Source organism: Scyliorhinus torazame, chromosome 18, assembly GCF_047496885.1.
Source record: "Scyliorhinus torazame isolate Kashiwa2021f chromosome 18, sScyTor2.1, whole genome shotgun sequence".
Taxonomy (NCBI): Eukaryota; Metazoa; Chordata; class Chondrichthyes; order Carcharhiniformes; family Scyliorhinidae; genus Scyliorhinus; species Scyliorhinus torazame.
The window spans coordinates 34,170,986-34,190,134 of NC_092724.1; positions in this window are offsets into that span (position 1 = coordinate 34,170,986).

A 19,149-nucleotide genomic window follows, 5' to 3' on the forward strand; every position below is an offset into this window, starting at 1 on the left:
TGGATTCACTTGGGGATATGGGGGAGGGGGGGATATGGGGGATATGGGGGAGGGGGGATATGGGGGATATGGGGGAGGGGGGATATGGGGGAGGGGGGAATATGGGGGATATGGGGAGGGGGGATATGGGGGAGGGGGGAATATGGGGGATATGCAGGATATGGGGGAGGGGGGATATGGGGGATATGGGGCAGGGGGGGATATGGGGGAGGGGGGATATGGGGGATATGGGGGATATGGGGATATGGGGGAGGGGGGAATATGGGGGATATGGGGAGGGGGGATATGGGGGAGGGGGGAATATGGGGGATATGGGGGAGGGGGGGATATGGGGGAGGGGGGATATGGGGGAGGGGGGATATGGGGGAGGGGGGGATTTGGGGGAGGGGGGATATGGGGGATATGGGGAGGCTCACCCTGCCTGCTCTGACGAGGTCGTTCACCTTCTTGTGGCACTGGGTGCCTGTCCGTGGTGTTAGGGCCACAGCGGTGACGGCCTCTGCCACCTCCCTCCACAGACGCCGGCTGTGGCGTGGGGCAACTCTGCGGCCGTGCCCGGGATACAGGGCGTCCCTCCTCTGCTCCACCCCGTCCAGGAGCGCCTCCACATCGCGTGACTCGAACCTCGGGGCTGAGCGACGGCCAGCCATCAAGTCGGGTGTTGCGGTCGGCTGTTCCGGTCGGGTGGGGGGGAGCTGCGCGGCCTTATGAGCCGTCACGCCGTGCAGCGCGTATGACGCTGCACGGCGTGAACCACTGCGCAAGCGCGGATCCCGTTACGTCGCTGCTAGCCCATTTCGGGCCGCAGACTATCGGCCCATTTTTATGACGTGACGCAAGTGGGATTTGCGCCGATCGGCGGACTTTCCGCCGATAATGGAGAATTTCGCCCCAGGAGTCATACAATTTACACGGGACTGTTGTTTGCGGTGTTTGTGAAGTTCAAGTCTTTTGGATGCTGCTGTCCTCATATTGCACAGGGCCAGGTTCAAAGAAGCGGAGTTGGTTGCATAATATGAATGAATAAGTCATGTGCAATTTTCAGACAAAGTTGTGGTTGTAAAGTGTATCATACTGAACCTTAGTTCTAAATCGGCTTTATAAATAGATGTGCAGATTAGAAAAGCCAAGAAGTTTTTTTATATAAAAATCTTTATTAGTGTCACAAGTAGGCTTACATTAACACTGCAATTAAGTTACTGTGAAAATTCCCTAGTCATCACACTATGGTGCTTGTTCAGGTACACTGAGGGTGAATTCAGAATGTCCAATTCACCTAACAAGCATGTCTTTAGGGACTAGTGGAAGGAAACTGGAGCACCCGGAGGAAACCCACACAGACTCAGGGAGAATGTGCAGACGCTGCACAGACAGTGACCCAAGCCGGGAATCGAACCCGGGTCCCTGGCGTTGTGAAGTAATAGTGTTAACCACTGTGCTGCCAATGCTATATGAAACAATTTGACTCCACTGTGATTAATTAATCTCAATTATGGGCACCAAGGGTTGTGAGGGGGGAGGGTTAACGGTGATTGAAATAAAGGGCCTTGAAACAGGAGAATACCATGATTTCTCTCTCTGGCCCTGCCTGCAGTACACTCACTACCCTATTGATTTCCTGCATTTTTCTTTTAAAATCAGGACTCATGGAGTTTGCATCTCAGAGATCAGGAATATCTTCCTCCTTATGTTCCACCCCAGCAACGTCAACTAACTCATGGCCACTGTGTTTCACCCAGTGAACTTCTCTCTATCTCACTCGCTAATTGCCTTGGGTCCATATCTGGGCTTATAGCTGGAAGAGACAGTATTATTGATGACAGATGTCCTGAATTATTAGCATGGCTGGAGGTTATCCTGCCTCTACTTTGAACACATTTAGAAAGCAAAAAGATGTCTGGGTAGATTACTGAGGAGCAAAGCTTCACGTCAATTCCAGCACAAGAAGTGACATGAAAACTTTGTGATATTGGTTGCTGACAGGGAATGGAGGGTGTCATGATATTCAGGTAAACATCATGGTGCAAACATACATACATACTGATGGACAGATCAACGGACCAATCAATACACACACAACACCACAGCCAATCATAGGCAAAAGCATACACACTATAAAAGGGAGAACACGACACTTCCCGCTCATTCCAGCAGGAGACAGCTCAGGGCACAGAGCTCACAGCAAGCCACTCAGACATCCACCATGTGCTGAGTGCCACTCCAAGATAGTGGTAGGGATAGATCCACAGATTCAAGGGTAATGAACGAACCACAGTAACCAGTTTACCAATGTAAATATTGTTAGTAATAAAACTGAGTTGTACCATCCACAACTGTGTTGGTTCGTCTGTGTAGCAGAGCTCCCAACACAACAGAGGGTGCAGTGGAATGAGCAGGCAGAGATGCAGAAATTCAATACAAATTTGTAACTGGCACCTACCCTCCTATTTCCTCATCACCAACTTCCACAATGGCCTTCCTTCCCTACTTCTTTTAAAAAAAAAAAAATTTAAAATACCCAATTCTTTTTTTCCCAATTAAGGGGCAATTTAGTATGGCCAATCCACCTACCCTGCACATCTTTGGATTGTGGGGCCGAGACCCACGCAGACACGGGAAGGATGTGCAAACTCCACACGGACAGTGACCCGGGGCCAAGATCTAACCCGGGTCCTTGGCGCCATGAGGCAGCAGTGCTAACCACTGCGCCACCATGCCGACCCGTTGGCCAAATGATTTTGAGGCACATTATTGTGAATGGGCGAGCTGTGCCTTAGAATGGTCGCAGCCCTTGTCCATAACAAGTTTAAAAAAGGTGGAGGTAGATGTTGTGTAAGATAATCTTTCTTCAAATTTGTTCAAGGGGTGTGGGCATCACTGGCAAGGCCAGCATTCATTGCCCATCCCACTTCCCCATGAACAGCCCACCACTTGAGCCACTGAAGCCCATATGAAGGATGAAAAGGCTAAGTAGGGAAATCAGTACATGGTTTAGTTAGGTCCACCCACAATGCTGTTAGGGAGGGAGTGAAAGACTGGGAATATTGTTGCAAGTCGTTCCTTCAGTGTCACAAGGTCAAAATCTTGAGAATCGCTTCAAAACAGCAATGTGTGTATACCGACGGCACTTGGACGGCGGGGGTTGAAGACAAATTCATCACCACCTTCTCAGAGGTAACTTGGGATGGGCAACAAATGCTGGCCTAGCCAGCAACACCCACATGAACATGAACCTAGCCTGGCCTAGCCAGCAGCACCCACATGAACAGGGAAAGTGGTGCTATTTCCATGTACCTGCGGCTCTTACCTTGCTAGATGGTAGAGGTTGTGGATTTGGGTTTGGAAGGTGGTGTCAAAGAAAGTCCCGGTGAGTTGCTATAATCGAACATCATGCAATGGTTATTAATTTTGCTGATAATCGCATTTGAAAAAAGAAGAATTCTTCTGACTTTACACCTTCGGACTGATTTCCTCACACATAACCGAAGGAGTATATCATCTTCTAAAGCTGGAGAGTTATTTTGATGCCCAGGAAGGAATTGGATGTTTGACTCCAAATGAACACAAGGGGGCAGTGATGTCCATTTCCTTACGTTCAGGTTTCAAGCTGGATAAAGTCAGTGTTACATTTTCAGGTGTATGTAAGTGGGCAAGAATTCAGTTTGCATTTTTTTAGTTTTCCACCATTATACCTGGTGGACAGGGATGCTTAATGTGTTGTGATGGAAAGGCCTGAATTTTACTCTGTTATCTCAGCCAAGATTTCCCAGCAGGTGCAAAGCAGCTCCAGCGCAGAAAAAATATATTGGGCGGGATTCTGTGATCCTGAGGCTAAGTGTTGACGCCGTCGGAAATGCCGTCGCATTTCTCGACGGTAGTAACACAGCCTCAGGATCAGCAATTCTGGCCCCTACAGGGGCGGCACAGAAGAAAGGAGGCCCCCAGCCAGAGGGGCCGGCCCGCCGATCGGTGGGTCTCGATCGCGGGCTGGGCCACATTGGAGGCCCCACCCAGGGTCGGAAACCCCCCCCCCCCCCCCCCCCCATAGGCCGCCCCCGGACCCTTCAACGCCAAGGTTCTGCCGGCTGAGACACGGGTTTTTTACGACGGCCACTCGGCCCATTCCGGGCTGAAAATCGCCAGGGCGGTCGCTCCGGCGCAGCGCCAACCACGCCGGCGCCAATGGCACGAATTCTCCACTCTGTGATTTGCGCCGGTCGCTCCGGCCCGGCCCCGGGCTGAGAGAATCCCGTCCATTGCATTTATATAGCACCTTTCATGATATCAGGATGTTCCAAAGTGATTTACAGCCAAAGTTAAGGCGTAGTCAGTGTTGTACTGTAGGAAACCTGCCTGTCACTTTACACACAGCACGGTCCCACACACAGAAACGTGATATTATATAGATAAGCCTTCTTGAATGATGTTGGCCAGGACACCTGGAATATACCCTTCATCGGAAAGTGTCATGGGATTTACCACATCCATCTGATAGAGCCGGCAGGTAGAGCATCTGTTCTGAAAGACTACACATCTGACAAAGCAGCATTCCCTCAGTATTGCATTCTGTATTAGGCAAGGTTTTGTACTCAAGTCTCTGGAGTGGGACATGAACCCACAACTACCCAATTCGGGGGTGAGTGTGCTATTACTGATATCCACGCCATCCCCAATTAGCTTTTCCTTCCTCCATCCGGTTGTTCTGAACTGTAAACCATTCCCAACTTGATCTTCCTACAGCGCCTCTACCCGGGAGCAAACACCCGCATGAAGTCGACTTGCTAGATGCCAGCCCAGACTGCCCTGCAGCTGATAATGCGCGGTGGATTAAATAAGCAGCCAGTAGGATTTCCGTCTTTCCCTGGGGATGAAGTTACAGCTTCGGAAGCTGTCGGCCGATCGGATTGGCCAGCGGCTCCATCAGTCACAGCAGCGCCAGAAGCGTATTTCTGGTTACTGCTGGGACTGCAAGAAGGCCCATGGATCCCAGAGCCAGGTGAGTCCAGGGTCTTGGGAAGGGAGGGTTTAGGAAATTTAGGACAGGGGTTGTTGGGGTGGTATACTGTAGAGAGCAGGCAGATAAGACAAAAGTGGCAGAGGGTATTATCTGAGGGGGGAGGGGGTTGCCCCAATGCATGGTCCTTGAAGATAGGACCACTTTTCTTTCCCACACTCGTAAAAGCTTTTTTTTAAAATGGCTTTCCCACTCCTGCCCGACTTCCCACACTAATCATGGTATGGCATAAGCAGTGCATTATTCGGGTCAATTGACTAGTTAATAAGTTTGATTGACCCTTGATTATCTATTTAAGAATAGTAGGCGGTCTGCCAATTCTAGTGTCTGCACCCCCCTACCCCCGTGTTGTGGGGGTGAGCTCAGGAGACAGTGGGAAAGTGGTTGAACTGGAACCCACTCTATTTTCTGTGCCCCCCGCCACACCGAAACCAAACCGGTGGCGGCATGTACCAGCCCCTACTCTCAGTGATGGTGGCCATGAAATTGCCGTTGGTTACTGTAAAAACACACTTGGTTCACTAATGTCCTTTCGGGAAGGAAATCTGGCACCCTTACCTGGTCTGGCCTACTTGTAACTCCAGACCCACTGCAATATGGTTGACACTTAACTGCCCTCTGAATTTATAGTGCAAGCCACTCAGTTCAAGGACAATGGGGCAGGAGCAACAATTGCTGGCCTGGTCAGTGACACCCATGTCCCAAGAAATATTTTTTTTAAAGGAATTTCAAATCTTTGAGACGACAGTTTAAATTCCATCTGTCAATGCCCCCGGCAAAATGATACCATTAACCTTTAAATACTAAAGGGGAAATTGAAATATCCTCCAGCTTGCACAAATAGAGCAGTCAAAATGGAAGCGGTGAACTTACCATCTCAATCTGTTCTATCACAATTTCCCCCTGTGCCCTCTGAGGGCCCATCAAAATCTGGCAGGAGTCCTCATCAATCTATTTTAACTTGGAGCCTATGACGTACATAGTACATCAACGCAATTTTTAAAAATTATTTGGTGGAGGGTGCACCAATGATACTATGCTCAGTAAAACCCACTGGCACAGCAGAAGCGGTAGGGAAAAACTGGAGTTAAAATGGGTTTTGTGCAGCCAGAAGGAACAGGAATTCACTTCCGGCTCCACAAAAATAATATGTACTGCCCTGGGCTCCCCACTCCAGTGGTTGTACCCATCCCAACCAATCCGCCCCATCAGATCTACCTTCTGTGTGGTAGAGCTTGTGCCTGGGCTAGCCAATATTGTACAGCAGGGCACAAGGGCACCAAATGGTAGCATGCAGCTGAACAGCAACTTGCTGAATCCTTGAAATCAGCTTGGTTCTCCAGCCTGAGGAATCAAGCAACCAGTCACCAGATAGTTAAAATCTGCCTGTCAGCATCCCCTGCCATTTTCCAAATATTGTCGGTCCTTTACAGTTCTTTAAACAAAGTGTTTATTTTTCCTGTTACATTAGTGGATTGCAATGACATACTCAGGTATTCTATTGATTTTTATTTTAATATACTAATATTCTAGAACATTTTACTGATTTTGCACTGACTGAATAAGTTACATTCTTTTTTTATTACCTGGTATTTCTTTGATGACTGAATTTTATGGCTGCAAACCTATGGAAAAGGTAATTTTGAAGCACTTGCAATTTAACATTCCTCCTTTACTTTGTTAAGAGCTGAGAATATGCCAGCTGGAGGAAGGTATTGGAGATCAGATTTTCCTTTGGACTTACATCAACCGCCCTGTACAACTCCAGCAGATGGAGAGGAAACTAGGGCACAGAGCCACTCTCTGACTTAATACGCTTTCTGATAGTGAGAGCATATAAAACAAAAGCTGAGGTAACGTTTGCAGTCCGTACTGTCTCATACACAAACTGCTTTTAAAACATAATTAATCCAACATGAACTCGAATTAAGATTCTGAACTGTGTTTGCTGTTTTTTCATTGAGCAATTAAAAAAAAAACACAACTGGACATTGGCTGCTAAAAACTGAAGATAAGAGTTGCCATTAGTACAGTTGGCGGAATGTTTTTTGGGCATGCTGGGAATTTGAGTACACTGCCCAATCTGAATTTAGCTAACGGCTTCTGAGCAAGTTTGAGACCTTCAAGCGAAAGTTTGAATAGAAGCATCAAAAGACATAAAAGACAATGGCTAAATTGTGAACAAAAATCTTTATACTTTATTTTGGACATAAAATTTTAGCTGGCACAATTTTCTTTTTTTGGAAAGCAATTTGTGAGGCGAATCGAGTAAAGGGACACCTAGTGGCCAGACCTTATAATTACAATGGCAGCCAGAAATTACAGAGGTGCAAAAATTATAGAGTGATTATAATGTGGGGGTACTTCAATTCTCCAAATGTAGACTGGGATCAGAATAGTGAATAGGACAACAGGGGTGAGAGTTCCTGGAATGTGTTTGAGATCATTCTCTGCAGCAGTATGTATCCAGTCTAATTGGAGGGCAGGCACTGTAGGACCTGGTTCAAGAGAATTTGTTGGCTCAAAGTGGATCAAATATCAAACTGCATTTAGGGGACGGGGACCATAAGGTTTAGATTGGCCATGGAAAAGGTCAAAGAGCAATCCAGAGCAGGGATACTTAATTGGGAGAAAACCAACTTGGACGGTATGAGAATGCATCTAGGTCGAGTGAGTTTCAGAGAAAATATATTGCAGGTATATTCCCTTGAAGGGAAAAGGTAGGACAAGTGCCATAGATAACCCGAGAGATAGAGGTGAAGACGAAAAGGAAGAAGTACCACAAATGCCAGGTAGAAAATGCGATGGAGAGTCAGGCTGAATATGGAAGGCCCCGAGGGGAAGTGAAAAATATCTAATAAGAAAAGCAAGGAGGGAACATGAAACAGACTGACAGCTAATGTAAAAGGTCTTCTATAAGCATACAAATAACAAAGGGACGGTAAGAGAAATTAGGAGTAAAAAAGGGAACTTGTACATGGAGGCGGGGCATGGTAGCACAGTGGCTAGCACTGTTGCTTCACAACGCCAGGATCCCAGGTTCGATTCCAGGCTTGAGTCACTGTCTGTGCGGAGTCTGCATGTTCTCCCCATGTCTGCATGGGTTTCCTCCAGGTGCTCCTCCCACAAGTCCTGAAAGACATGGGGTGGGATTCTCCGACCCCCCGCCGGGTCGGAGAATCGCCGGGGGCTGCCGTGAATCCCGCCCCCGCCGTGTCCCGAAGTCTCCGTCATCAGAGATTCGGCGGGGGCGGGAATCGCGCCTCGCCGGTCGGCAGGCCCACCCCCGCTGACTCTCCGGCCCGCGATGGGCCGAAGTCCCGCTGCTGGAATGCCTGTCCCGCCAGCGTGGATTAAACCACCTTTTGAATGGCGGGACAAGGCGGCGCGGGCGGGCTCCGGGGTCCTGGAGGGGCACGGGGCGATCTGGCCCTGGGGGGTGCCCCCCACGGTGGCCTGGTTCGCAATCGGGGCCCACCGATCTGCAGGCGGGCCTGTGCCGTGGGGGCACTCTTTTTCCTCCGCCTTTGCCATGGTCTTCACTATGGCGGAGGCGGAAAAGACCCCCTCCCCTGCGCATGCGCGGGGATGACGTCAGCAGCCACTGACGCTCCTGCGCATGCGCGGACCCGCGTCGCCCGGCGAAGACCTTTTGGCCTCGGCTGGCGTGGCGCCAAAGGCGGTTCCCGCCAGCCGGCGGAGCGCAAACCACTCCAGCGCGGGCCTCGCCCCTCAAGGTGAGGGTTTGGCCCCTTAAGGTGCGGAGACTTCTGCACCTTTGGGGCGGCTCGACGCCAGAGTGGTTCGTGCCACTCCATCATGCCGGGACCCCCCGCCCCGCCGGGTAGGAGAGAATCCCGCCCATGCTTGCTAGCTGAATTGGACATATTCAGTGAACCCGAACAGGCGCCGGAGTGTGGAGACTAACGGATTGTCACGGTAACTTCATTACACTGTCAATGTAAGCCTACTTGTGACACTAAGAAAGATGATTATTATTAAATAGTGGAGGTATTAAACGCATACTTTGCATCTGTCTTTAGCAGGGAAGAGATGCTACCCAGGCCGAGGTGAGAAAGGAGATAACTGGTACGAGAAGAATTTATAATTGCGAGGAGGTGTTAGAAAGGCAATCTTTACTTAAAGCAGATAGGGTACCAGGGCTGAATGATATGCATCCAAGGTTCCTGAGGGGAATGAGAGTGGAAATTGCAGAAGCACTGGTGATAATCTTCGAATCTTCCTTAGACACATGGGTCGGGATTCTCTGTTGCCTGACGGTGATATCGGAATCGGCGATCGGGCAGAGAATCCATTCTGACGCCCAAATCGGGGCCGGCACCGGTTTGATGCTGGTCAGCCATCCCCCTTGGAAGTGGCGTAATCTCGTCGCACTCCGCACGCTGTTGCAACGGCGCTGGCGCGTCATTGGCAGGCCCATCCGTGATGCTCCGCCCCCAGTGGGCCGAGTTCCCGACCCTGCGGTTGACGTGTGGTCTGAGCGGTCGGGAACCCGGCATGGCGGCTGCGGACTGTGTCCAGCGCCACCTCACTCGGCCAGGATCCGTGCCGCTGGGCGGGGGGGTATCCGAGAGTGATGGGGGGTGACCTGTGGGGTCGCGGACGACGGGTCGGGTCCGTGCAAGGCCGGCGCCATGTTGTATGGCACAACCACTGCAGGTCATCACCATGAGCATTCGCGGCCAGGGACCCGGCCATTCTCCGGCTGTTTTCGGCGCTGGAGCAAGAGTTTCACCCGGTGCCGCTGCTAGCTGCTCACCTGTCCCAGAATCGGTGAGGGTTCTACGCCGATTATGGCGTCGTAAAACGCCCGCAAATTTTCATTTCGAGCCGGCACTTAGCCGCTGAAATGGAGAATCCAGCCCATGGTTTCTCCAGAGGACTGGAGTATTGCAAATGTTACCCCTAGTCCAAAAGGGGGTGCACGGATAAGGCCGGCAACTACAGAGCAGTCAGCTTGACTTCAGTGGTAGGGAAACTTCTGCAAACTATAGTTCAGGACAAAATCAATTGTCATTTAGACAAGTACAGGATATTTAAGGAAAGCCAGCTTGGATTCATTCAGGGAAAACCATCTTTAACTATCTTGCTGGAGTTTTATGATGGAAGTGCAGAGAAGTTTGATAAGGGAAACACTGTTAATATGGTGTATGTGGATTTTCAAAAGGCATTTGATACAGTGCCACACAACAGTCTTGTGAGTAAAATTCTAGCTCATGGAATAAGGTAGGCACTTGGTTAAGAAATTGGCAGAGTGACAGGAAGCAGAGAGTAGCAATTAATGGTTGCTTTCCAGGTTGGAGGAAGGTTTGTAGTGGAGTTCCACAAGGGTCAGTATTGGGACCCTTGCTCTTCCTGATATATTTTAATGACCTAGACTGTGGTGTTCAGAGCATGATTTCGAAATTTGCATATGATACAAAGATTGGGAATGTTGCCAACTGTGATGAGGATAGTCTTGAACTTCTAAAGGACATAGACATATTGGTGGATTGGGCAGACAAGTGGCAGATGGAGTTCAATGGAGAGAAGTGAAAGGTGATTCATTTTGGTAAGAAGAATATGAAGAGACAGTAAAATAAAGCAAGAAACTCGAAAAAGTGGTGCAGGAACAGAGGGAGCTCAGATAAGATATATGTAGATAAGTAATTGAATATGGCAGGGCATGCTGAGAGAGTAGTTAATAAAGCAGAAATATCTGAGGCTTTATTAATAGGGGCATTGAGTACGTAAGCAAGGAGATTATTTTGAACTTGTATGAGACACTCGTTCGGCCTCATCTGGAGCACTACACACAGCTCTGGGTGTCACACTTGAGGAAGGCTGTAAAGGCATTGGGGATTCACAAGATTCATGGTAGCATGGTGGTTAGCACAATTGCTTCACAGCTCCAGGGTCCCAGGTTTGATTCCCGGCTTGGGTCACTGTCTGTGCGGAGTCTGCACGTTCTCCCCGTGTGTACGTGGGTTTCCTCCGGGTGCCCCGGTTTCCTCTCACAGTCCAAAGATGTGCAGGTTAGGTGGATTGGCCATGCTAAATTGCCCTTAGTGTTGGGTGGGGTTACTGGGTTATGGGGATAGGGTAGAGGTGTGGGCTTGGGTAGGGTGCTCTTTCAAAGAGCCGGTGCAGACTCGATGGGCCGAATGGCCCCCTTCTGCACTGTAAATTCTATGATCTATTCCAGGAATAAAAAACTGTAGCTATGAATTGGAGGTGGATTGGAGAAGTTGGGACTGGCTTCCTTGGGAGAAAAAAAGGCTGAGAAGAGACTTGATAGAGGTATTCAAAATCCTGAGTGGAAAGGACAGGATAAATAGTGAGAACAGTGTCCCACCTAAGAGAACACCAAGATCTAGAAAGCACAGGTTCAAACTAATTGGCGAAATGAATAGAAATGACGTGAGTGAAGTATTTTGTCAGGAACGAACTTCCTGAGAGGGTAGTGGGGGTAGGTTTGATTAAGGTATTTTGAAAGGGAATTGGATTGCTGTCTGAATCGAAAGAATGTGCAAGGTTATGGTGATAAGGCAGGGGAACACGCCTCGGTAGAAAGCACTTTCAGTAAGCCAATGCAAACTCAATGGGCTGAATGGTCTCCTTCTGCACTGTAAAGATTCTGTGATTCAATGAATAAATATCCTTCTTTGCTTTAAACTCATGGAAGCTTGCTGCTGAGTTATTTAATTGAAATATGCACTCCAACTGTAAGAAAAGACATACCTCTTTCCGCACAACACATACTTTATACAGGCAGTAAGAGAACACATATGCTCTATCTATCCATGACACCAGTTGGTCATTATATGGAGGCTTCTCAAATTCACTTTCTGAAGTGCATGTGTGCCAATCTCATGGTTGGTTCTAGCTATGATCAGATTCAGTCAGGCTGCATTTCCAGGAAGGCTTCCCTCTCCTTCTTCAATGGTCATAGAGGCCTCAACATTTGCAGTGCCCGAAATGAAAAAAAAGGGGGGTTGCCTTTCATTGGTGAGGTCATTAGTCATCTTTCGGCATTACGAAAGATCGGCATCGGGAGTTAAGCTCCATTAATTGGCCTCCACAATGACCTCTTCCCACTGGCACCAAAAGTGTTGCACAGAGGGCTTTCTATCCCATGAGGCAATGTGATAATGTTCCTCATCCATCGACTACATCAGGAACTCTAAAGCGGTACCAGAAATTTTGTGAGGGTGTTCTCTCTGAAGTTCTTTCAGCCATTTACACCTTTCTGAGCTTTGTCTGCAATCACAATGTGCCCCTCCTTTCAGAAGTGCTGATTGCCTTTAAGTGCAGTGGGAGAGTGGTATTGTCACTTTAATGGTCATTCCAGCCTCTGGGGTTTGAGTCCCTCCATCGGCAAAACGTAGAATTTGAATTCAATAAATTAAAAAAATCTGGAATTAAAAGTCCAATGATGACCATTGTCAATTGTTTTGAAAACCCATTTGCTAATGCCCTTTGGGAAGGATGTATGCTGCCCTCAATTGGTCTATGACTCCAGATCTGCAGTAATGTGGTTGACTCTTAAATGTCGTCCGCAATGCCCTATCAAGGCACTCAGTTCAAGGGCAATTAGGGATGGGCAATAAATGCTGGCCCACATCCATAACTGAATTTTAAAAAGTGATGATTTCCCGTTATAAAAACTCAGGGGACGCGAGAAAGTGATTCAAAACGGAGGTTTACTTCTAACCAAAAGAAAAGGCCACAACGCAGCATAAAGCACACCGGTCCCAACTGGGACTACCGATCATGCCGGTCCCAATCCAGGCCAGCTTTTAAGGGTTGATTCCATGAGGCCAGCTGATAAACCTTTGCCCATCAGCTGGAGAGCTCCTATTTCACGCGCCCTACAGGGAGATCAATTGGGTCATCCCCGTCGGTCTCGTGAGTTATTACACCCATCTACTCCACACAGGAGAGCACCAGTAAGTAGCAATTATGGACAGTTCTGGCTGCATGCCTGACTAATGGTGATTTTGCCGCAGTTGAAATGTGTTGTCAGCAGTTCTCAGTGCCAATGTGAAAATGCCCATTGTCACTAAACAGAACCAATAATTACCACATCAGATTACTGCTTCTTGCTGTTCTGAAACTGGGATTGCAGTGTTTTCTCCTCAATGCTCATGCTGACCTCTTTGTTTCCATGACATGTAGAAGAGCAAAGTCACCAAGAAACCCGCAGGCTGACACCATCAAAATGCATGAAAGAGCCGCAAATGTTATGTGCCTAAATTTAGAATAATGGAGATCTACGTTTCATTCTTCGCTGCTATATAATAACATCACGGTTCTGTATTTACAACAAATATTTCCACTAAATTTTGGGAATGCATCCTGGAAAGGCGAAAGCTGAAATGAGCTCCTTGTTTTGTATCAAAGATACCGATGGCTGAAAAAGGACAATATTTTATGAAGAGAGCCTAATGATTTTTTTTTAGAAAGTGGATGTCAAAAGATCTGAAGAAATAATTTTGCAAGAAGGGAAATTTGTTATAAACATTTGAGGGGACCCAAGATTGTTGCAACTAAAGCAGGAATAAACAGGTGAAAGTGCAGCACTTCAGGGAATTCTGCAATAGACAAAAGATATATATTTAGTGATAAATTGTGAGGGTTACCAATGCAAGCTGTAATTAAAATACGCAGCAGGTCAGATAGTGTCTGTGGAGAGAAAAGACATGTTAATGTTCTGGGCGTGGATCATTCTGAGGTAATGAAACATAAGACTGGACACACATATTGATTCAATCAGTAAAAGAGTGAATAAAACATATATAAACATATATAAACACAGACAAACAGGAAGAATCCTAACTGGAATTAAGTAGCAAATCACCTCTGTCAAATCACACACGAAAGAAGCCAGGACCCAGGGACTTTCCACTCCCATTTGTCTCGGGCCGGTTGGGTGATGGGAGCAGAAAATCTCTTGAGAAGCCCAAATCGCTTTTCACGTTGAAGAAAATGTGTGACACGATTGCCCCCTTCACCCGCCAGTGACGTAACGCGGTTTCCAATGGTCAACATCGGGAACATTGTTTCCATACATTATCGCATCATTATCAGGCCTTTGTGCCTGAAGCGCTCCCCCCCCCCCCCCCCCCCATGGACGGCAAACTGATGTGAAACCTGACTGGTCTTCCAAGACGTGCACTTGATGAGCAGACCTCGTAGAGGAGCTCAGGTGAGTGCATCGTTCAGGGAGGAGAGGATCATGCCGAGCACTGCCCAGGCAGTGTCAGGGGATGTGCCGGGGAGGTGCATGGTGAGGGCTGGGGTTCTTGGGAAACTATTGTCCACTGGGGTGGCCTTTGAAAATGGTGCCCTGGGGCGTCATTCTCCGACCCCCCGCCGGGTCGGAGAATGGCCGTTGGCCGCCGTGAATCCCGCCCCCGCCCCCGCCGAAGTCTCCGCTCCCGGAGATTGGGCGGGGGCGGGAATCGGGCCGCGCCGGTTGGCGGGACCCCCCGCTGGATTCTCCGGCCCGGATGGGCCGAAGTCCCGCCCAGGAATTGCCTGTCCCGCCGACGTAAATCAAACCTGGTATTTACCGGCGGGACCAGGCGGCGTGGGCGGGCTCCGGGGTCCTGGGGGGGGGGCGCGGGGCGATCTGGCCCCAGGGGGTGCCCCCACGGTGGCCTGGCCCGCGATCGGGGCCCACCGATCTGCGGGCGGGCCTGTGCCGTGGGGGCACTCTTTCCCTTCCGCCTCCGCTACGGTCTCCACCATGGCAGAGGCGGAAGAGACTCTCCCCACTGCGCATGCGCGGGAAACTGACAGCGGCCGCTGACGCTCCCGCGCATGCGCTGGGAAACTGACAGCAGCCGCTGACGCTCCCACGCATGCGCCGCATTTCCGCGCCAGCTGGCGGGGAAACAAACGCCATTTCCGCCAGCTGGCGGGGCGGAAATCCCTCCGGCGTCGGCCTAGCCCCTCAATGTTGGGGCTAGGCTGCCAAAGATGCTGAGCCTTCCGCACCTTTGGGCCGGCGCGATGCCCGTCTGATTGGCGCTGGCTTTGGCGCCAGTCGGCGGACATCCCGCCGTTGGGGGAGAATTTCGCCCCAGATCTTTGAGCAACTAAATTGCTGATGGGGCGAACTCAATCTGAGCCCACCCTGCCAGCATTATGCTGTGGGATTTACCCCTTGAATTTTTTGCACCTAAGACCGGAACGATATGGCGGAGAATCCTGCCATTGCTTCCGGCAGCTTCAATGCCGCTTTTCTAGGCTGCTATCGGGCTTTGCTGTTACCCGGGAAAATTTCGTTCCTTGAGATTTATTTGGGCAGGTCAGTACTAGTATGGTGCAGGGAACGGTTACTGTGTAGAATGGGGAGTCCTGAGGTGACCTCCGTATTGGGCATCACTAAAATCAGACTGGCAAACTGCATACACTTGATTGGCATAAGGGCTTAAATAAGAGGTTAAGGAATCAGAAGGGTGTGTTTTGGGGAAGTGGTGGCGCAAAACTAATAGGATCAATCATATAGCCAGGAGAGAAATCAATTTGGGCAGAGGTTACATTGACATTGGAGTGGGGGTTGATCAGGAGGGGAGTATATTGAGACTTTGGGATGGGGTTGATAACAATGGCTTTCAATTGGGATGTGGAGATGCCGGCGTTGGACTGGGGTGAGCACAGTACGAAGTCTTACAACACCAGGTTAAAGTCCAACAGGTTTGTTTCGATGTCACTAGCTTTCGGAGCGCTGCTCCTTCCTCAGGTGAATGAAGAGGTCTGTTCCAGAAACACATATATAGACAAATTTAAAGATGCCAAACAATGCTTGGAATGCGAGCATTAGCAGGTGATTAAATCTTTACAGATCCAGAGATGGGGTAACCCCAGGTTGAAGAGGTGTGAATTGTACCAAGCCAGGACAGTTGGTAGGATTTCGCAGGCCAGATGGTGGGGGATGAATGTAATGCGATATGAATCCCAGGTCCCGGTTGAGGCCGCACTCATGTGTGCGGAACTTGGCTATAAGTTTCTGCTCGGCGATTCTGCGTTGTCGAGGGTCCTGAAGGCCGCCTTGGAGAACGCTTACCCGGAGATCGGAGGCTGAATGCCCTTGACTGCTGAAGTGTTCCCCGACTGGAAGGGAACATTCCTGCCTGGTGATTGTTGCGCGATGTCCGTTCATTCGTTGTCGCAGCGTCTGCATGGTCTCGCCAATGTACCACGCTTCGGGACATCCTTTCCTGCAGCGTATGAGGTAGACAACGTTGGCCGAGTCGCACGAGTATGTACCGCGTACCTGGTGGGTGGTGTTCTCACGTGTAATAGTGGTATCCATGTCGATGATCTGGCACGTCTCGCAGAGATTGCCATGACAGGGTTGTGTGGTGTCGTGGTCACTGTTCTGAAGACTGGGTAGTTTGCTGCAAACAATGGTTCGTTTGAGGTTGCGCGGTTGTTTGAAGGCAAGTAGTGGGGGTGTGGGGATGACCTTGGCAAGATGTTCATCGTCATCAATGACGTGTTGAAGGCTGTGAAGAAGATGACGTAGTTTCTCCGCTCCGGGGAAGTACTGGACGACGAAGGGTATTCTGTCGGTTGTGTCCCATGTTTGTCTTCTGAGGAGGTCGGTCCGGTTTTTCGCTGTGGCGCATTGGAACTGTCGATCGATGAGTCGAGTGCCATATCCCGTTCGTACGAGGGCATCTTTCAACGTCTGTAGATGTCTGTTACGCTCCTCCTCGTCTGAGCAGATCCTGTGTATACGGAGCGCTTGTCCATAGGGGATGGCTTCTTTAATGTGTTTAGGGTGGAAGCTGGAGAAGTGGAGCATCATGAGGTCACAGTAGAAAACAATACAGGGAAATCTATTGTCAACTTGTCAGACTACACCCTTCAACCAGATGAAATCGAAGTCCTCAGCAGAGGGCTCAATTTCTGCACCTAATGCTCGCATTCCAAGCATTGTTTGGCATCTTTGAATTTGTCTATATATGTGTTTCTGGAACAGACCTCTTCATTCACCTGAGGAAGGAGCAGCGCTCCGAAAGCTAGTGACATCGAAACAAACCTGTTGGACTTTAACCTGGTGTTGTAAGACTTCGTACTGGTTTCAATTGGGAGATTGAGGAGAGAAGGGGCGGGGGGAGTGTGGATGGTCGTTACGTGAGTGATGATCAATTTCCTACCATTGTTTTCAGTACCTTAACTTCTTCTCCTATTCAGGCGACATCCACTAGCAAGCTGCCATGAGAGGCGACTCCTGTCAGGCCCATGAACCTTTTATTACACAGGGGCAATCATCCAGCACATTGGTTGTTCATGTTATACCATTGTGTTCACCTGAGGAAGGAGCAGCGCTCCAAAAGCTAGTGGCATCGAAACAAACCTGTTGGACTTTAACCTGGTGTTGTAAGACTTCGTACTGTGCTCACCCCAGTCCAACGCCGGCATCTCCACATCATGTTATACTAGGTGAGGCACTAAGATAGGTGAAAGAAAGACGGGTGTTGTGCACCAGGGAGTGCAGGGTGTTATTTGCTTGTTTTCACTGAATTTTATTGTAATGAAATGAACAATATTATAATTGTTCTTGCTGTAGTTGCTCATAAGAAATCTATACATTTGGGAAGTAGAAGACCTTTCTGTTGAGGGATTTGAGGTAAGAACATTTTTAAGGTAATATATGTGCCATCTATTATGACCAGGGCCTTGGGCCAGCTGGCAGCAGAATATGGTCCAAACTCTCAAAAATCTTCCTGTGATTCAAATTGAATGAACTCTCCCAGTAATCCTTAAATGTGTGACAGTTATTTGATGAATACAAGGTGGTGCTTCACCTTGACTGGTTTTCAGAGATTTCCTCATGGCTGTATATTCTAGTATTCATTCATGTGATATGAGAGTCGGTGGTTAGGCCAGCATTTATTGCCCACCCCTAATTACCTTTGAGAAGGTGGTGAGCTGTATTTTTGAACTGTTGCAGTCCATGTGGTGCAGGCACATCCACAGTACTGTTATACAGGGAATTCCAGGATTTTGACCCAGTATCAATGAAGGAATCCTAGGATGGATGTGTGAGCTTAGGTAAGGTGCTCTCTCAGGGGCCCGTGTAGTCTCGATGGGCTGAATGGCCTCCTTCTGCATTGTAAACTCTATGATTCTAGGTGGAAAAACGATGGAATCAGAGCCAATTAGGGGAAGAAAGTCTGGAAAGTTCCTCTCCAGCATCTTTAGACAGTGAAAAATAGTCCTGGAGACCATTCTGGCTCTAATTAATGTGATAATACCTATTATTGCAATATTCTTTAAGGGATTGCAGCACCACGTCGCTAGAAAGTGTCATGCTATCCAGTTTTAGTTTCACTTTTGCTTTCAGCAGAGCACACACACACCTTTTAGACATAGAATCCCTCTAGTGCAGAAGCAGGCCATTTGGCCCATCGAGCCTGCACAGACCCTCTGAAAGAGTATCCTACCTAGGCTCACCCCCCCGCAGTATTCCCATCTAACAACTTTGGACTCTAAGGGACAATTTGAGCACGGCCAAGCCACCTAACCTGCATATCTTTGGATAGTGTTAGGAGACTGGTGCACCCGGAGGAAACCCACACAGTCAAGTGGAGAACATGCAAACTGCATAGTCACCCAAGGCCAGAATTGAACCCCAGGTCCCCGGTGCTGTGAGGCAGCAGTGCCAACCAATGTGCCACCGTGACCCTATATCTAATGGCCTAGCTGAAAGAATGTTTCGTAAATTCATTCATAGGTTGTGGGCAGCATTGTAGCACAGTGGGTAGCACTGTTGCTTCACAGCTCCAGGGTCCCAGGTTCGATTCCCAGCTTGGGTCATTGTCTGTGCGGAGTCTGCACGTTCTCCGCCTGTCTGCGTGGGTTTCCTCCGGGTGCTCCGGTTTCCTCCCGCAATTCCCGAAAGATGTGCTTGTTAGGTAATTTGGACATTCTGAATTCTCCCTGTGCACCCGAACATGCGTCGGAATGTGGCAGCTAGGGGATTTTCACAGTAACTTCATTGCAGTATTGTTAACCTACTTGTGACAATAAAGATATTTATTATGATACAAATGCATGACAATCTTACAGATCACTGTAAGCAATTGAAGAAAACACTAAATAATGTTACCATTACA